This window comes from Notamacropus eugenii, chromosome 1, assembly GCF_028372415.1.
Source record: "Notamacropus eugenii isolate mMacEug1 chromosome 1, mMacEug1.pri_v2, whole genome shotgun sequence".
Classification (NCBI taxonomy): Eukaryota; Metazoa; Chordata; class Mammalia; order Diprotodontia; family Macropodidae; genus Notamacropus; species Notamacropus eugenii.
The window spans coordinates 696,240,933-696,259,627 of record NC_092872.1 but is presented as its reverse complement, the minus strand read 5'-3'; the positions used below and the strand labels follow the sequence as shown (position 1 = coordinate 696,259,627).

The 18,695-nt window shown below is 40.5% G+C and overlaps 1 protein-coding gene across 3 annotated transcripts in view; it reads right to left on the bottom strand.

Annotated features, from left to right (window-relative positions):
• Positions 1–18,491, bottom strand: part of PSKH1 (protein serine kinase H1) — a 61,876-nt gene extending 43,385 nt beyond the window's left edge. The window contains exon 1 of one of the 3 annotated variants that reach the window (XM_072636097.1): positions 18,370–18,491. The gene's annotated coding sequence lies outside the window, so the exon portion shown is untranslated. Of the gene's footprint in view, positions 1–15,898; positions 16,234–18,369 lie in introns of those variants that run through there. The other 2 variants (XM_072636095.1, XM_072636096.1) reach the window with 2 other exon arrangements.
• Positions 18,492–18,695: the final 204 nt, after the last annotated feature.

The window sequence follows — 18,695 nt, the reverse complement described above, 5'->3', positions numbered from 1 at the left end:
TTAACCACACATTCCTACTGACTTTTTGAACGAAAGTGTGGAACTTTACATGTATTCCTATTAAATTTCAGGCCACTAGACTCAGCGCATGGCAGACAGAGGAGTAGGGAGGAGATACTTCATTGATTCTTTTTTGATTTTATTTTTAAGAGCACTGTCACATCCCAAATATTCCACTGGTTACCCTCCTCATCCCCAGAAATGGAACCCTCTCTCTTTAAAATTATTTATTTTTAGTTTTCAACATTCACTTCCATAAGATTTTGAGTCCTAAATTTTTTCCCCCTCCCCAAGATGGCGTGCAATCTGATACAGGCTCTACATATACATCCACATTAAACATATTTTCACATTAGTCATATTGTAAAGAAGAATTAGAATCAATGGAAGGAACCATGAGAAAGAAGAAACAAACAAAAAAAAGGAGTAATTAGTCTGCTTTGATCTGCATCCACACTCCACAGCTCTTTCTCTGGACGTGGATAGCATGTTCCATCATGTCTTTTGGAGTTGTCTTAGATCCCTCTATTGCTGAGAAGAGCTAAGTTTATCAAAGTCAATCATCGTACAACATGGTTGTTATTGTGAATAATGTTCTCCTAGTTGGGTTCACTTCACTCAGCAGCAGTTCCTGTAAATCTTTCCAGGTTTTTCTGAAGCTTGCCTGCTCATCATTTCTTATGGAACAACAATATTTCATTACATTCATGTATCACAACTTGTTCAGCTGAATGGGCATCTCCTCAATTTCCAATTCTTTGCCACCACAAAAAGAGCTGCTACAATATTTTTGTACATGTGGGTCCTCTTCACATTTTTATGATCTCTTTAGGATACAGACCTAGAAGTGGTATTGCTAGGTCAAAGGGTATGCAAAGTTTTTATAGACCTTTGGGCATAATTCCAAATTGCTCTCCAGAATAGTTGGATCAGTTCACAACTACACCAACAATGCATTAGTGTTCCAATTTTCCCACAACTTCTCCAACATTCACCATTTTCCTGCTTTGTCATGTTGTTCAATCTGACAGGTGCGATGTGGTACTGCAGAGTTGTTTTGATTTGCATTTTTCAAAACAATAATGGTTTAGAGCAGTTTTTCATAGGGCTATAGATAGCTTTAATTTCTTCATCTGAAAACTACCAGGAACCTTCTCTTTTAACAATTAAGCAAAATAAATCAAAACAATGGCCATGTCTAAAAATCTATGTATCTTTCTGTACCTTTAGTCTACCACTTCTCTGTTGAAAGGTGGAAAAATAGTTCAGCCCATTATGCCAATCTACTGAGATCCTGACACTGCTGTCCAACATGTTAGCTCTCCCTCACAACTTTGTGTCATCAGAAAACTTGACAAGAAATGTCGGACTAGGCTGTCATCCAAGTGAATTCATTTAACAAGTATTTAATTGCCTAATATGTGTAAGGCACTGTGAGAGAAGCTGGGGATACAAAGATTAAAAATGACACGAACTATGAACTAGTTCAACCATTCTAGAAAGCAATTTGGAATTATGCCCCAAAAAGCTATTACACTGTGCCTACCCTTTAACCAAGGAATAAAAGAGAGAGAGAAATCACCCATATGTACAAAAATATTTATAGTAGCTTTTTTGTGGTAGTAAAGAACAGGAAACTGAGAGGATACCCATCAACTGGGGAATAGCTGAACAAGATAAAGTATATGGATGTGATGGAATACTATTGTGCTACAAGAAATGATGAAGGGAACGGCTTCAGAAAAACCTGTAAAAACTTGTATGAACTGATGCAAAGTAAAGTGAGCAGAACCCGGAGGACAATTTATACAGTAATAGCAATATTATAAGGGTAATCAACTTTGAAAGTTCAGGAACTGTGATCAACAACAATGACCCACCTACAATTCCAAAAGACTCATGAGGAAATACGATATCCACATCCAGATAACAGAACTGATGGACTAAGAAGGCAGATTGAAGCATTTTCTTCTATTTTTTTCTTTTCCTTGCTTTTTTTCTTTTTTTGGAGTGGTAGGAATATAGCTAATGTGGAAATTTGTTTTACAGACCTATGTATATTTGTAATGGGGTGGTTTGGGTTTTTTTTTCTGTCTTCTCAATGGATAGGAAAAGGGAAAAAGAGAGGAAGGGAGTTTGGAAGTGAAAATAAAATTGAATTTTTAAAAATGATAGTCCCTCAAAGAACTTACAGGCTAATGAAGTCAAATGAGAAAACAATAGGTCAATATGCAATATGCTACTTAGCAATTTTCCAGAATCAGATCTACACATAGAAAAATATGTATTCTTTTTTTTCTGATTAAAATATTTAATATCATGGGCCAAAGGCACCACCCTTGCAAAAGAGTCTCTCAAAAATGTTTTTGTCTACACGACCTGACAGTAAAATAGGCAAAAAGAAAACCATTTAGTAAGTTGAACTTAAGTCATGATACATAATACAAGTAGTAGTGTCAACTGTATATACCTGCTAGAAAAGGTAACAGAGGAAAAAGAATACTGGCTCTGGAGGCAGAGAACCAAAGTCAAATATCACCAGTGAGGGTTACTGGGCAACAAACTTAACCTCCCTGGGCCTCAGTTTCCTCATTTGTAAAAGAGGGGAGTTTGATTTAGCCTCAAAGAGCCATTCCAGCACTAATATTTCCAAGTCATCAACATTCACACTACAGTTTAATCTTATTTTGTAAAGAATATATACTATCACTAAAGTTACAGAATCATAATTTTAGAGTAGAAAAGGCCCTTAGATACCATCTGCTTCAACACCTCAGTTTTACACATAAGTGGGAGGCATAGTTTAATGAAATGAATGTTGGACTTTTTGTCAGAAGAACTGAATTCAGATATACCCTAACTAGATGTATGACCTGGGTAAAAGAGTTACTCTGGCCCTCATTTTCTTAATCTAAAACATGAAGATAACATTTGTACTCTCTACTTCACAAGACTATTGTGAAGAACTTATGAGACCACTATATAAAGTACTCTATAAACCATAAATACCATATATAATTATGTCAGCTATAATTGTTTCAGTTATAGAATCTCAGGTCCAAGGAAGCGAAGCTCAACAACTTTTCTTTACAAATTAGTATATCACCCTCACTCAAGGGCTTTGCTCATCTTTTCTCTTATCATTCCCATTACGTGCTGCCAAAGTGAACACTAAATGACTTGTCCAAGATAACACAGCAAGTCAGGAGCCAAGCTCAAACTAGAACTCAAGTTTCTGCCTCTCTGTCTAGTCCTCTTTATGTTGTACCACTGATACCCAGATTTACAGCCTCCTAGAATCTGAGGAGCCAACTGCTCTGTTTCCAAGTGGATGAAATACAGTCTGAACAGGAGAACTGATACTGCTATCCATCAAAGTTAGCCTTAAACTCTGGACCAGTAAAAAACATATGATAGCTACACAGCCAACTGTCAGTTCAGTATGAGAGGTAAGAGACAATACAAGACATCAAAGAGAAAGCTAAAAGCTCAGTTCTGACCCCTCTCACTGAGCTGACTAGGGCATGGTGCCCTGTTTCTAGGGATGAGATGAGAGAAAATGGGATGTCACCCACCCACTTCACAGGCCTACTGTGACAATTAATTTCCTCTAGTCAGCTCAACACTTGCAAATGTTTAGTGCTAAATAAAAAGCCAATCTCAAACAGGGGTTCCCAACCTTTCTGTGCTAGGACTACTTTTCTCTAATCCTTTCAGAGGGTCACTTCAAAGGAGCCTCTGGTAGAACCTGAGGAAGCAAAAAGTGGAACTACAGAATGGCTAAAATGTTGGTTAATTCACAGCAACAGAGAACAAGTTAATAGGATGAAAAATACAGATAAAGTTTTCCTTATTTAAAATAATAAATCTAAATTATTATCAGACAGAATGAGGTTCTCTTATTTTTTCTTCCATGCAGGCGATAGTGTTACACACATACTCTTTCTTCCTTTCACCCTCTCAAAATTATTTATGATTTTATTTGTTCTCATCTGGCTGCCTGAAAGGCCAGAAGCCCACATTCCAGCCACAGGCTTCACACAGCCAAGGAGCAGATTCTGAAAGTTAATTTTTAAACAAAGGCATTTGGAAGTAAGCATCCTTTTTATAGAGGTCAAAAACCATAAGTAGGTCTTAGGAATTCTGCAGATTTATCTTGTTCCCTCAGAGAAAATATGCAAACTAAATGTCCTGCTCAAAAGCAGCTACTAGCTCAAAACATTAGCCTGTTGGGGTTTTTTTTGCCAATATTCCTGATGCACGATGAGGCCCCTGAATTCCTGGACAACTGGGCACAGATACACATTGTGTGGAAACATACTAAAAACTTCATTTCTCTAGAAATATTAATACTATTTCTCCAGCCTAAAACTCTTTCCAGATTTTTTTTCCTTTAGGAAAGTGCTGAGAACTAAGTTTATGGCCTTTCTCTGAAATGGAATTAAATTTCTTAGCCAAACTAAACTCTTGTCTAGCTTGGATCACTACCTTCCCACCAGGGTCTTCTCTTTTAAGATTCAAGATTAAGACACTGATCACAGGAAAGGAACTACGCGGTGACGATTCTGGAATATTAATTTCAAACTGTATTTTAACATACGTGATCATTCCCTCATTCAAGATTCCTGTTATCTGAAATCATTTTGGAGTAGTGCTATGTCACAAAGCATGGGGCACTATGCCAGTCTGGATATCTCTCTTTGTCCAGGCTTCAAATGGCTTGGATATATATGGTATTGAATTAAGGCTAAATTCAATAAAACTGTTTCTGTCGGACTTGAGTCTAAATTGCTGTGTACAGTTTTCATATTAATTTTTTTGACAGCAAGTGAACAATTTATATTATCTTTTCCAAGGAAAACAAATCCCAACATCACACACACACACACACACACACACACACACACACACTCACACACACAGCCTTAGTTCATTCAGGCTAAAGCTTTGGGCTACGTTCTTTGCGACGGTAAAACAGAATTTCAGATACCTGAGGTCAACAAAGATGATCTCCTTTCAGTTCATATATCTACTTTTTTCCTCATGTGAAAAATTCAAACATCTGTAAAAGGCACAATAACTTTTCTCTCTCCCTTTAAATAAACAAGCCTCTCTCATACTTGAAAGAAGGACCAGGGATTTAGCCTATTTGAACTCTGCCCTTTGTTCCTGGAAGATGTCTCTCAGTTTCACTTTGCTTGAAGAAATCCTCAAATCTGAATAAATGTCTACAGATTCCCAAATACCCTGTGCCTTGCTTTTCAACACAAAGCAGTTCTATGTGTGTATGCTTTTGCATGTACATGTATGAGAATATGTGTTTGGGGGGGTGTATGTGTACATATGCAAGCAATGCTGTATGTTGTGGGGTGAAAAGAGGGCATACATGACTCCAAAGGGTTGCAGCTGCTGCTTGCTCCATAACATCTGGTAACTTTTTTCTAAAAAGGTCAAATACAGACTTTTAAAGCCACTTCTGGGAATGGAGAATGGAGCCCCTTCCTGCCTACAGCTCTACCAGACAGCTTTCCCTGTTCAAGTGTCCTCCAGAGTGACTGGCTGGGGGCAGGCCAAGTACTCTGAGTCATCCTTCTGGAAAACAAGTAAGAAAGGTCCCCTGGGGATGCCAATGCTGAAGTTTTAACATACTTCACTAAAACTATTACAATTGCTGATCTAGTGCCTTCAGCATGAATGGACTAATGCCCGCCAACATTTGGCCAACCAAATCACAGCCCAAGTTAGATGACTTCTGCCAGACCAAAGAGGAAAAGGCAAAGAGGCCAGGGGCAATGGTGGCGTGAGGGTGACTATGCAGCAGAGTTGTCATGACTGCACAAAAAAAGTAAGAACATCAGCACTGCCCTGAAGAACAGTTTTCAAGGAAGCAAAAGGCCAGGGATACCTCTATCACTGAAAATGTCACAGTCCAGATTAAAAAGAAACATTTCATTTTTCAAAGCAATTGCAACCCTGGGAAGATTTGCAAGGACATGCTAGTTATATATGAATCTGAATATACACAATGGTGAAAGAAACTAATAAAAACTTACCCAAAACTTAAGTGTTGTTTGAACTGTATCGCAGAATTTCACAGTTGGAAAGGATATCACATTTACTCCAACCAGCACCTGCCCACGTACTCACTCTACTCCTAATAAGGTGGTCACATGGTGTTTACTTGAAGACCTCCAGTGAGAAATAACTAGTACCTCCTGGGCAATCCACTCTACTTCCTGGCAGCTTTAATTGTTTAAAAGATTTTCATTATACACTGAGCCCATATCTGTTTTCTGCAACTTCCACACTGTTTCTAGTTCTAATTTCTAGGGACAAGCAGAGTTAAGTCCAATTTTATTTCCATATGTCAGCCCTTCAAATATTACAAGACAACTGCCACATTCCCTAGGTGAGGCAGTGGATGGAGTCCTGGGCCTGGAGTCAGGAAGATCTGAATTCAAATCTTTCCTCAGACCTTTAACTAGCTGTGTGACCCTGAGCAAGTCACTTAACCTTTCTTTGTCTCAGTTTCTTCAACTATAAGAGATAATAAGCTGGTACCTCCCAGGACTGTTGTGAGGATCAAACGAAATAATACTTACAAAATGTCTAGCACATAGTAGGCATTTAATAAATGCTCATTCCCACCTCTCCTTCCCTTCTGATGTCTTCTCTTAAAGTATTAAATTTGCTTTAACTTTTGAGTACTTTTTGGTGTTAAAGACTTAAGAGTTTCTCTTAGGCTTTTAATCCTCAGGTTCTAAAAATGGAACAGCTTTTTCCAAATCTATATTCTAAGGTTTTTGTCTCTTGAAGATACAAAACAGAACTTGTTACACTTATGCTGGAAGAGGGCTACAACTTAGCATTTGGCCATAAAGAAGCTATATTTATAAATGACCAATTTACAGATGAAATTCTTGAAATCAGAGACATTATCGCTCTCTGAGTAAAAGACATAACCCAACACCACGGAGCAGCCTGCTCTGCCTAAGGAAACGAAGAGCTGCTCCTCTTCAGTACCAGCACCATCACTAGAAGCAGCACCACAACACACTTAGTAAAGGAGCCCAATGATCATCAGTTCCCTTTCCAGCGTACGGATGTAAGGAATCACTGAAATCACAACGTCTTACACACCAGGACAAAAGATACAGTGGGCCCTTTCTAGCCTTATGATGAAGGAAGGGTCCAAAATCCCCAGGATGAATGGGGAGCACAATCCCTGCCCCTAAACTGGAGGAAAACTGTCTGTCATGCCAAGAATGATATTCTAGGAGTGGGCCCGTAGTTGTATCATGTCAGAGATAAAGGACACAGATCCAAATCCTAGTGCTGCTCCTTGCTATTTAAACGGCCACAAGCAAGTCATTTAAACTGCTCTGGATAGAAGTGTTCTCATTTGTAAAATGAGTTGGTTCAATGAAATGATCTCCAAGGTTCTCCTTCCAGCTCTAAATTCTATAGTCCTACTACATAAAGGGTCAGAGGTACTTCAAGGGCCAAATTTGCCAGCAGATATTATTAACAACCATCTATAAATTGCATTACCTATCTCTTGTCTTCTGAAGGAGTGAAAATAAACCTAACACAAACTATTGAGGAGATAAGAATTTGTCCAAACAATCTGGAGAGCAATCTGGAATTATAACGCCACCCCTAATCACAAACAATGCATATCCTTTGACCTAGCAATACTACTACTAAACGTAAAACACACACACACATACATACACACACACACACACACACACACACACACACACCTGCTCAAAAAGATCAAAGACACAGGAAAAGAATTCAAATGTACAAAAATATTTGCAGCAGCATTTTTTGTTGTAGTAAATACCTGGAAGTCAAGTAGGGGGTCCATCAGTTAATGAATGGCTGAACAAATTATATGAATATAATAGAATATTACTGTACCATAAGAAATTACAAAAAGTGGGGATTCAGGGAAATATGGGAAACCTTTTGCATGAACTAAACTAAAGTTTAAAAAGATAGAACAAAAACAACTGTTCAATGAGAAATATACAGGAAATGCAAAGGAAAGAGTAATGCAAAGGAAAACAACTCTGAAAGACTTAAGAACTCTGATCAATGCACTGATCAATCATGATTTATAAGAATGATGAGAAATAATGCTTTCCCAGCTCTTGGAACAAAAGTGGTGATTCAGAATCTAGAGATTCTAGGTCACAGAAATTCTAGGATTTAAAATCAAGAGTCTTGATCTAGAGGAAGAGAACATGACAGACATTTTTAGTCATAGCCAACGCATGAATTGCTTTGTTTGACTACAGTTATTTGGTACAAGGAAGGGTTCCTATTTGGAGAAGACAGTTGTGAGGAGGCATAAAGGTAATAATAATGATGCACAACAAAAGAAGAAAAGAATACCCAGAAATGTGTTTAAAATAAAAAGAAGAGTGCACATGGAAGTTCAAAATGGGACAAGGCCAACCAGGGCACTTTTTTCATTAATACTTTTTAAAAAATACCTTTTCTCACTAATACCCTTTTTAAAAACTTCACATAAAAGACATTCACAATTTCATTATTTATTTTAATTCTTTTCGCATCCTTTGTCTACAGAAATGTTTGTGAAGATGGCAGGGTGAAGCAAGGAAGTTTTCAGAGCTTTCCCTAGTTTCCTTCAGAAACAACTTTAAATCAAGCCTCTAAAAGAATTTTGGAGCAACAACCAACAAAAAGATAGAGTGAAACATTTTTCCGGTACAAGATAACTTAGCAATTCAGGAAAGACCTGTCTCACTTGTGTAAAAGGAGAGCACAGCCCAGTACAGGCGGTGTCCTGGCAAGCCAGTGGGAGGCTCTTAACCACAGTACAGATCAGCACCTGAGGCCCCACAGTTCCAGCTCAGAAGGCCAGCTGTGACGCTGCCAGTCCTGGAACCCAGAGCACAACAGGCACAACGAGGACAGGTCACTCTAGCACAGTGGGCAAGCCACCAGCCTCAAAGGTCCCAGTGCATAAGCTCAGGGACCAGGCCCCTGGCTTCCAGCGCAAAAAACTTGGGACAGTGCCCCCTGTATTCCAGGAGGAGAGCTCAACTTTTTAAAATGAGGAAAAAACAAAAAAGGGCCCTGACAATAGAAAGCCACTACAGCAACAGGGAAGATCCAAACACAAACTCGGAAGAGGACAACAATGTCAAAATGCCTACATGCAAAGGGGAATGAGTTAGTCTCAAAACCAAAAAGTCCTCTTGCAGAGCTCAAAAAAAGGATTTTAAAAATCAATTAAGAGAGGCAGAAGAAAAATTGGGAAAAGAAATGAGGATGCAAGAAAATTATGAAAAAGGAATTAACAGCTTGATAAAAGAGGCACAAAAGAACCAATCCAACCATTCTGGAGAGCAACTTGGAACTATATCCAAAAGGTTATAAAACTGTGCATACCCTTTGACCCTAATGTGGAAACAAGTTTTATATGATCTCACATGAATAATTGATACTATATTACTTGTCAGTGGACAAAGGAATGGTAGGGGAGAGGAAGAGAATTTGGAACTCAAATATTTTATTAAATGCTAAAAATAAATAAAATAAAAAATGGTTTTTTTAGTTTAAAAAAACCGGCAAGAAAGAAATATACTCAATCTATTTGCCCAACCAGGAATACCTTCCCCATCCAATTTAATCTACCCAAGTCCTATCTCTTACCTTAAGCCTCCCCAATGACTCCCATCCCCACTAATCAGAAAATAAATATTTGTATGCCTTACAAAACAATCTCACATTTAAAACACACTTGAAGGTTAAAAAGCATTTTCCTAACAACAATCTTTTGAGGTAAGTAGGGGTGCAAGTCATAGTATTGCCATTCTGTAGATCAGAAAACAGAGGTAAATAGATAAAATGACCACCAGACACTTAATTGCTGCTCTGCCTTTTTTGAACTTCTGACAGATTTAACATTTCATTCTATACATTCTTCCACTACTCTCTAAATGCTTCATCAAAGTTATCTGTCTTCCCAACTAGATGGCAAATTTCTTGAGCGTATGGATTGAGTCTCATACTTCTACTATTCTCCTAGCCAAATACAACACATGGCTAAATGTGTTAGGAAAGCCTGGGCTGTAAGTGCTTGCACACAGAGTTCTCTGGAGCAAGCTCTTAGTGTCAGGGCCTACTCTGACTAAAGTAATAAAGCCTTGGAAATGAGAAACAATCTCCTTATTTTAGAAGATACAACTGGTTAAATAACTCCAGGGTAGGGTAACACAGAACCCTCTGAAACAGAGCCATTCTACCCTCTGTGGGCATGAAATCTGTCGTTCAATCGTTTATAGTTGTGTCCAATTCTTCATGATTCTATTGGGTTTTCTTGGCAAAGATAATTGAGAAGTTTACCATTTCCTTCTTCAGTTCATTTTACAGATGAGGAAACTTAAGGCAAACAGGATTAAATGACTTGCCCAGGGTCCCACAGCTAGTATCTGAGGCCATATCTGAAGTCAGGTCTTCCTGGGTCTGAACCTGGCACTCTATTCACTATGTCATCTAGGTGTCCTGTGTTTTCTATATGTTATGTCTTCTAAAGATAAACCTAGTTAAATTAAGAGAGGCTCACCATCAGCTTGGTCAGAATTTGATGAATTTGCCATAGCAATTCTTGAAGACGGCCTACTGAGTTGTATATTACAACCCCTCTAAATTGCTGAAGAAAATACCTATACTAATGAAATCAGCGTTTTTTTAAGTATTGAAGTATAGCGATCCCCTGGTTCTTCAACATTCCAAACTACCATTTTTTCTTACAGATGAAGTAATGTTTGCAAAATACTTTACAGACCTTAAAGTTCTACATAAATGTTAGCTATTATGATGATGACCAAGAGTCCAATCAGTAAAAAACTCCTTAAGAGGCAGAATCTCTCCTAGGTAAATAAGATTACCTATATTTCTCTCCTTTGGAATCACTGTTTCTGGACAACTTGGTAACAAACGTAACAAGTACTGGCTCAGCGATGTCTGACAAAACTCATCTTAAACAGAGAAAGTGAATAAGATTCCTGGAAGAAAAATGATGTCAAATAAACCTCTTTTCAATCCTTTCAACAGAATAGCTTTCCTCCAAGGTAAAGAGAGGGAGGAAAGGAAGGAGGGAAAAAGGAGAAAGGAGGAAAAAGAAGGGAAGAAAAAAATCATAACTTTCAAGTTTCCTGTAAAAGTAATAGAAAGACCAAGATTATAAACCAAGAATTTATAGTCATTTCTTGGTGCCCAAGTCACTTAATCCCAACTGCTCCATGGAGCATTCGATCTGGCAATTGAAGATGATTCTGAGAAATAAGAAAACATTGAGTTCCAACAAAACTAAGTCCCTAAATTCACCGTCAGAAGCAAGCAAGTTCCTACTCACTACAATTTAGCCAGTTCAGTAACAAAATTGGAGAGGAACCAAGAAATCAAAGCAACCTCAACAAAGTGTTAGAACAGCAAACCTGTTCTACAGTGTTCACTTTTCAATTCAATTCCATTCAACTCAACAAACACTGACTAATTACCCACAATTAGTAGTACTGAGAGAAATACAAATAAATAAGAAAATCATAGAATTATAAGATTTATGGCTGATTGCTACCTTAAAGAACATCTAGTCCAAGTCTCTCATTTCACATACGAGAAGACAGACACTCAGAGAGGTCTCTTGTCCCCTTTTGGAGATTATAATCTTTTTTGCTTTTTTCAAACTCCAAAGCCACCCATTACTTAAGTCAACAAGCATTTATTAAGCACCTATTATGTATCAGGCACTGTACTAAACATTTGGGATACAAAGAAAAGCAAAAGACAATCCCTGCTCTCACACAGCTCACAATTTAACGGAGTCAACATGCAAACAACTCTATACAACAAAGATATATAGAGAACAAACCAGAAGTCATTTCAAAAAGAAAGCACTAAGATTAAGGAGGACCAGGAAAGGCTTCTTGAAAGTGGGTCTTAAGCCCAGGCTGAGATAAAGCCAGGAGATGGAGGTGAGTAGCAAGAGTTCCAGACATGAAGGAAAAGCCAAGGAAAATACATGGAGTCAGGAAGAGAAGGAACAGAAAAGTCAGTGTCACTGGATCTCAGAGTATGTGGAAGGGAGTAAGCTGTAAGACGCCAGGTTATGAAGGGCTTTAACAGCCAAAGCAGATCTTACACTTGATACTGGAGGTTATTAAATGGTATATGTGAGAAAGAGAGAGAGAGAGAGAGAGACTTGGCTTTACTTAAGGAAGATCAATCTGACAGCGGAACAAAGATGGACTGAAGTAGGGAGAGATTTGGGTATATATGAGAGATATCACAAAGGTAGAAATAAGACACTAGAAGGATAGTAGTGTTCAAGATTAATAAGGACATTGGGAAGAAGGGGGGGCTTGGGGAAATGATAATGAGTTCAGTTTTGGACGTGATGAGTGTTAAGATGTCAGACACAAGACATCCAGTTTGAGACATCTTTGAGGCACCTACATGATGCAATGGATAGAGCAGTGGGCCTGGAGTCAGGAAAACTCCTCTTCCTGAGTTCAAATGTGGCCTCTTACTAGCTGACATTTACTATCTGTGTGAACATAGGCAAGATTCTTAACCTTGTTTGCCTCGGTTTCTTCATCTGTAAAATGAGCTGGAGAAGGAAATGCTAAACCACTCTAGTACCTCTGCCCACAATGGAGTCACCAAGAGACGGATGTGACTGAAACAACTGAACAACAAAGCTGTGCAACCCTGAGCAAGTCAGTAAACCTTGATATCAGTTTCCTCAGCTATAAAATGAGAATAATAGCATCTACCTCAAAAGGTTGTCGTGAGGTTCAAAGGAGATAAAATTTGTAAATCACTTAGCATAATGCCTAACACAGAGCAAGCACTATATAAGTATTAACTCCCATTAGCTATGTTTTTTTGTCCAATAAGCAGTTGGAGATGTGAGACTGGAGGTTACAAGAGAGAATAAGACTGGACAAACAGATCTAAGACCATCTGCATAAAGGTGATAACTGAACCTGTGGGAGTTGATGAGATTACCAAGCAAAAGAGTGTAGAAGAAAAAATAAAAGGGCTTAGGACAAAGCCTTAGGGAACACCCATGGTTGGCACACATGACCTGCAGGAACATCCAGAAAAGAAGACTGAGAAAGAGGGTAGGAAGACAGGAAAGAAATCAGAGAGGTCAATCTTATAAAAACTTACAGATGATCCTTTCTCCTGTCTTACTAGAGTCATGGAATCAACATTTACTACTTACTATGTATGTGTTAGACACTGTACTAAGTGCTAGAGAAAACGCCAAAAACATGGTTGTGGCCCTCAACGAGTATGGCTCCACTTTCCCACCATGTCCTCTTGCATTCTGGCTTCTAAGCCCACCACCCTACTTGCTGAGCATGGAGAACCTGGGCAACAAGTTGCATGAGGTCTTTCTTTGTCTTCAGAGTTGAGTCTCTGGGAGGTTATCTACAACTGTCCAAGTGCTAAAGCCAATGGCCTTTGCTCAGTGCTCATTCTCCTCAACTTCTCTACAACATTTTACGTTATTGTTCACCATTTCTTTTTAATATTCTCCCTTCCCTTCATTTGCTACATTACATTCTTTTACATAATTCTCTACTCATGTTATTATACCAAACATCCCCCTGTTCATGTAATAGTATTATACTATGAGAGATTCATAAAGGCTCCCAACCTCCCTTGACAGACTATACACACACACACACACACACACGCACAGACAGAGAACGTGTGTGTATATATAGTATGTATGTGTGCAAACACATACATAGGTATACACACACATACACACTCTCAAATGAGCCAAGACAAAAAGTCTGTATTAAGTAAAAACTGCCTGGCTGTAGGTTTCTTCACCACACCTGCAACCTTCTCCATGACTAATGGAAACAGCTGACCAGCACAGCTTCAGTGGAGACCATAAACTAATTTCATCCTGTCCTGCTACCTTCAATTCAATGGGCTGTGTAGGTTTTGGCTCTGATGCAGGAACATAACCCCAAATTTCAAGCCTGGATCAACAGAAAAGTAGCCAGAATTTCAACATAGGTTGCCTACACAATAGATAACCAAATATAAAGCAGTATACCCTTCACCCCAAAGTCAGACTTAGTAATGGTTTTCAGTTGTTCAGTTGTTTCATGTCTGACTCTCAGTGATCCCATCTGGGGTTTTCTTTGCAGAGATACTGAAACAGCTTGCGATTTCCTTCTCTAGACCATTTTACAGATGAGGAACAGAAGCAAAAAGGGCTAAAGTGATTTGTCTGGGGTCACACAGCTAGTGTCTGAGGCCACACTTGAACTCAGGTCTTCCTGACTCCAGGCTCAGTGCTATATCCACTGTACCACCTAGCTGCCCCATTAGGGGAAGAAAAAAACCCTTTTGAAAAGAAATGGTCAGTTGTGTAATTGGTAGTAAGAAAATGATAAGGTTTCAAAGGACAATGAACCCTTCCTCAGTCTTGAATACCTCTCTCACCTCTGAAGAACACTTATCACCTAATAAGCTGCTCTGATAGTATGAATGCTAACAAGAATGACCATAAGAAACAGCAGCTCACTACAGGGAAAAGAATACTGGATACCGAGGAAGAGAACAGGGATTTATCCCAACTAGATCTACTACTTAAAAACCTCAGTGACTCTGGACAAGGTGTCTCTCCTCTTTGAGTTTCCATTTCTTCAGCTCAAAAATGAGGGAATCATTAAACCATATGATCTCTAAGGTCTCTCAGAGCTCTAAATCCTTTAAGGACAAGTCCACTACCACCAGCACCATTTCACAAAAACAAATAAGGCTGTGCAGGAGAAACAGGGAGCTGCAAAGAAGTGGGAGGGAGAGGCTAGAGAGAGGTTTGGTCAGTTCTGGGAAATAAGAGGGGGGCTGGCTTTTAGGGTTACAGGAAAGGAATTAAGGTAAAGAAGGAGATGTAAGATTGAATTAACCCACTTGAGTACAGAAAGTGGCTGCAGGGGGGCAGAGCCAAGACACTGGAGTGAAAGCAGGTACTTGAATTCTCCCTCAAATTCCAACAAATACCTGTAAAAAATGACTAAACATATTCAACAGCAGCAGAACCCACAAAAAGACAGAGTGAACCAAATTTCCAGCCGCAGACAACCTGGACAGTCAAGGGGAAAGATCTGTTGCACCAGGCTGGGAGAGGAGCACAGTCTAACGTGGGCTGTGCTGGCACAGAATGAGCCCCAGCAAATCCAGAGCAGGCCTCAGGGGACGAAACCCCTGGCACCTACATGGTTTATAGACTTCTCAACTTACAAACACCAAAGACAACTTAGAAGGTCAATGAGAAAAGTCTATCGGACGTGGGTGAGAAAGAAGTGAAAAACAGCCCTGGTCCCAGTGTAGTCCTAGGGTGGTGGCAGCAAAGGCCACAGCAGTTGTTTTCACAGGGATCTGTTTGCTGGCACTGAGGCAGGACTCTATTTGTTTGCTCAAACTTGGATCTGGGTAGCAGTCCTGGGGCGAAGAGAAGCACTGGCACAGCAGAGCTTGTGGCAACAGAGGAGAGGGAACCCCTTCACAGTTCCAGGGCAGAAAAGAATGCTTGTGTGGACACTCTCATAGACCAGAGGCACACGCCAGGAGAGGAGTAAACGCCTCTCCTTAGATCATACCACCTTAGAAGAACTGAAAACTTATGTTCCCTATAAATATCTCTGAAACAGCTACACAAAACCCCTGAAGCTTGGGACAGTACACCCTCCACACTGGAAGCAGAGCCCTACCTTAACAAAAAATTAAAATTTCATGTAACTGGCTGGGAAAATGAGCAAACAGTGAAAAAAAAACCTTAGACTACAGAGTCTTACTTTGGTGACAAGGAAGATCAAAAACATACCCTCAGAAGAAGACAACAAAGCCAAAGCTCCTCCATCCAAAGTCTCCAAGAAAAATATGAATTGGTCTGAAGCCATGGAAGAGCTCACAAAGGATTCTGAAAATCAAGTAAGAGAAGTACAGGAAAAATTGCAAAGAGAAATGAGAGTGATATAAAAAAAATCGTGAAAAATAAGTCAATAGCTTGCTAAAGGAAACCCAAAAAACTACTAAAGAAAATATCACCTTACAAAACAGACTAGACCAAACGGCAAAAGAGATCCAAAAAGTCAATGAGAAGAATTCCTTAAAAACCACAATCAGCCAAATGGAAAAGGAAGTCCAAAAGCTCACTGAAGAAAATGATTTCTTAAAAATTAGAATGGAGCAAATGGAAGGAAACTAACGACTATGAGAAATCAAAAATTATAAAGCAGAACCAAAAGAATGAAAAAATAGAAGAAAATGTAAAATATCTCCATGGAAAAACTACTGACTTGGAAAACAAATCTAGGAGAATTTTAAAATTATTGGACTCCCTGGAAGTCATGATCAAAAAAAGAGGCTAGACATCATCTTTCAAAAAAATTATCAAGGAAAACTACCCTGATATTCTAGAACCAATTTAGAGGGTAAAATAGAAATTGAAAAAATCCATCAATCACCTCCTGAATGACATCCCAAAAGGAAAATTCCTAGAAATAATATAACCAAATTCCAGAGTTCCTAGGTCAAGGAGAAAATATTGCAAGCAGTCAGAAAGAAACAATTCAAGTATTGTGGAAACACAATCAGGATAACACAGGATTTAGGATTTTCTACATTTAAGTGATCACAGAGGACTTGGAATATGTTACTCCAAATGTCAAAGAAGCTAGGATTAAAACCAGCAAAACTGAGTGTAATCAAGGAGGGGGGAAAAATGACATTAAATGATGTAGAGGAATTTAACGCATTCATGAGAAGCCAGAGCTAAATACAAAAATTGACTTTCAAATACAAGACTCAAGAGAAGCATGAAAATGTAAACAGGAAAGAGAAATCATAAGAGACTTATTAAAGTTGAACTGTTTATATTTCTACATAGAAAGATGCTATTTGTAACTCATGAGACTTTTCTCATTATTAGGGTAGCTGGAGGGAATATTATATAGACAAGGGGCACAGGGTGAATTGAATAGGAAGGGATGATATCTAAAAAAATAAAATTAAGGGGTGAGTGGGCAATGTACTGGGAGGAGAACGGGAAATGTAGAATGGGGTAAATTAACTCACATAAAAGAGGCAAGAAAAAGCTTTTAGAGTGGAGGGGAAGAGGGGAAAAGTGAGAGAGAATATGTGAACTTTACTCTCATCAGAACTGGCTTAAGAAGAGTAAGACACACACTTAACTGGACATGAAAATCTATCTTACCCTACAGGAAAGCAGGGAGGAAGGGGATGGGGGAAAGGGATGGTAGAAGGAAGGGCAAATGGGGGGAGGGGGTAATCAGCAGCAAACCTTTTTGAGGAGAGACAGAGTAAAAGGAGAGAACAGAATAAGCAGGGCAGATGGAGGGAAATATGGCTACTCTTTCACAACATGACTGTTAGGGAAGCGTTTCCACCTGTATAATCTATATTGAATTGCTTGCCCTCTCAATGAGGGTGAGTGGAGAGGGAGGGAGGGAATTTGGAACTCAAAGTTTTAAAAAAGGAATGCTAAAAATTGTTTTCACATGCAGCTGGAAAATCAGATACACAGGCAATGGGGCACAGACATTTATCTTGCCCTACAGAAAAAGACAATGGAAGGGGATAAGAGAAGGAGGAGAGAGAAAGGAGGCAGACTGAGGGAAGGGTGGGGGGAGGTGAGGGAGAGGGAGAAAATCTGGAAATCAAAACCTTGCGGAAGTGAATGTTGAAAACTAAAATAAATAACCTGAGATGCGAAAAAGAAAGCGGCTGCGGGAGGCGGAAGGGACCTTGGGCCTGTCTAGTCCCCCCCCATTTTACTGATGAGGAAACTGAGGCCCGAGAAGGGGGTCGGTGGAGAGGGGAAGCCTGCACCACTCTCCGCGAGTCCTAAGTGGAAGGGGGGGTGCAGGGGCTGCCCCCCATGGAGGGTGGGGGTGGGGCAGGGCTGGAGATGAGCACCGGTCCCGCCCCTCTCAGGGCTGTGTAGACTAAGTCCGGCACGACAGGCAGAGAAGCGGGGTGGGGAGGACCCCACCCGCCGGCCTCCGGCCCGCGTAGACGCCAGCTTCCGCAGAAGGGACGGGCAAGGAAGGCCTCTGGCTCCGGGGCGCGGCGGGTGAGGTCGTTCCCGGGAAAGCCGGGTCCGGGCTCACCTCGGCCCGACCCCAGCCAGGCTTGGCGTAGCCCGGCCCGGTCGGGCCCGACCCTCCGCCCTGCCCGGCCCGGATTGAGGTCGGGGGGCCCTGGCCGCAGAGCCCTCAGGCCCCCGAGGCGCGAGCTCTTCCGGAGCAGTCGACCGAGCGGGGCCGCGCTCACCTCAAACCCCACAGTTTCCTCAACTCCTCGGCGGCTTCCGAGGAGGACCCCGCCGCCGCCATCCTCTCGCGTCAGCGTCATTGTGTCATCAAAGTGCGCGCCTGACGCCAAACCTCCTCTCGGCGCCCCCCATTGGGAGTGGCGAAGGGCGGGCTCTGGGGCCGGCCCTTGCTCTCCAATGGGAGAGCAGGCTGCCAATCCTGCCAATCAGGAGGCGGTCTCCCGGGATGGGCTCGTCAATCATTCAGACAGGCCCTGTCATAGGCTGGCAGGTGAGACCGAGGCTATAAAAGACCCGCCGTGGGCGCTGAGGCGCGTAGTTGGGC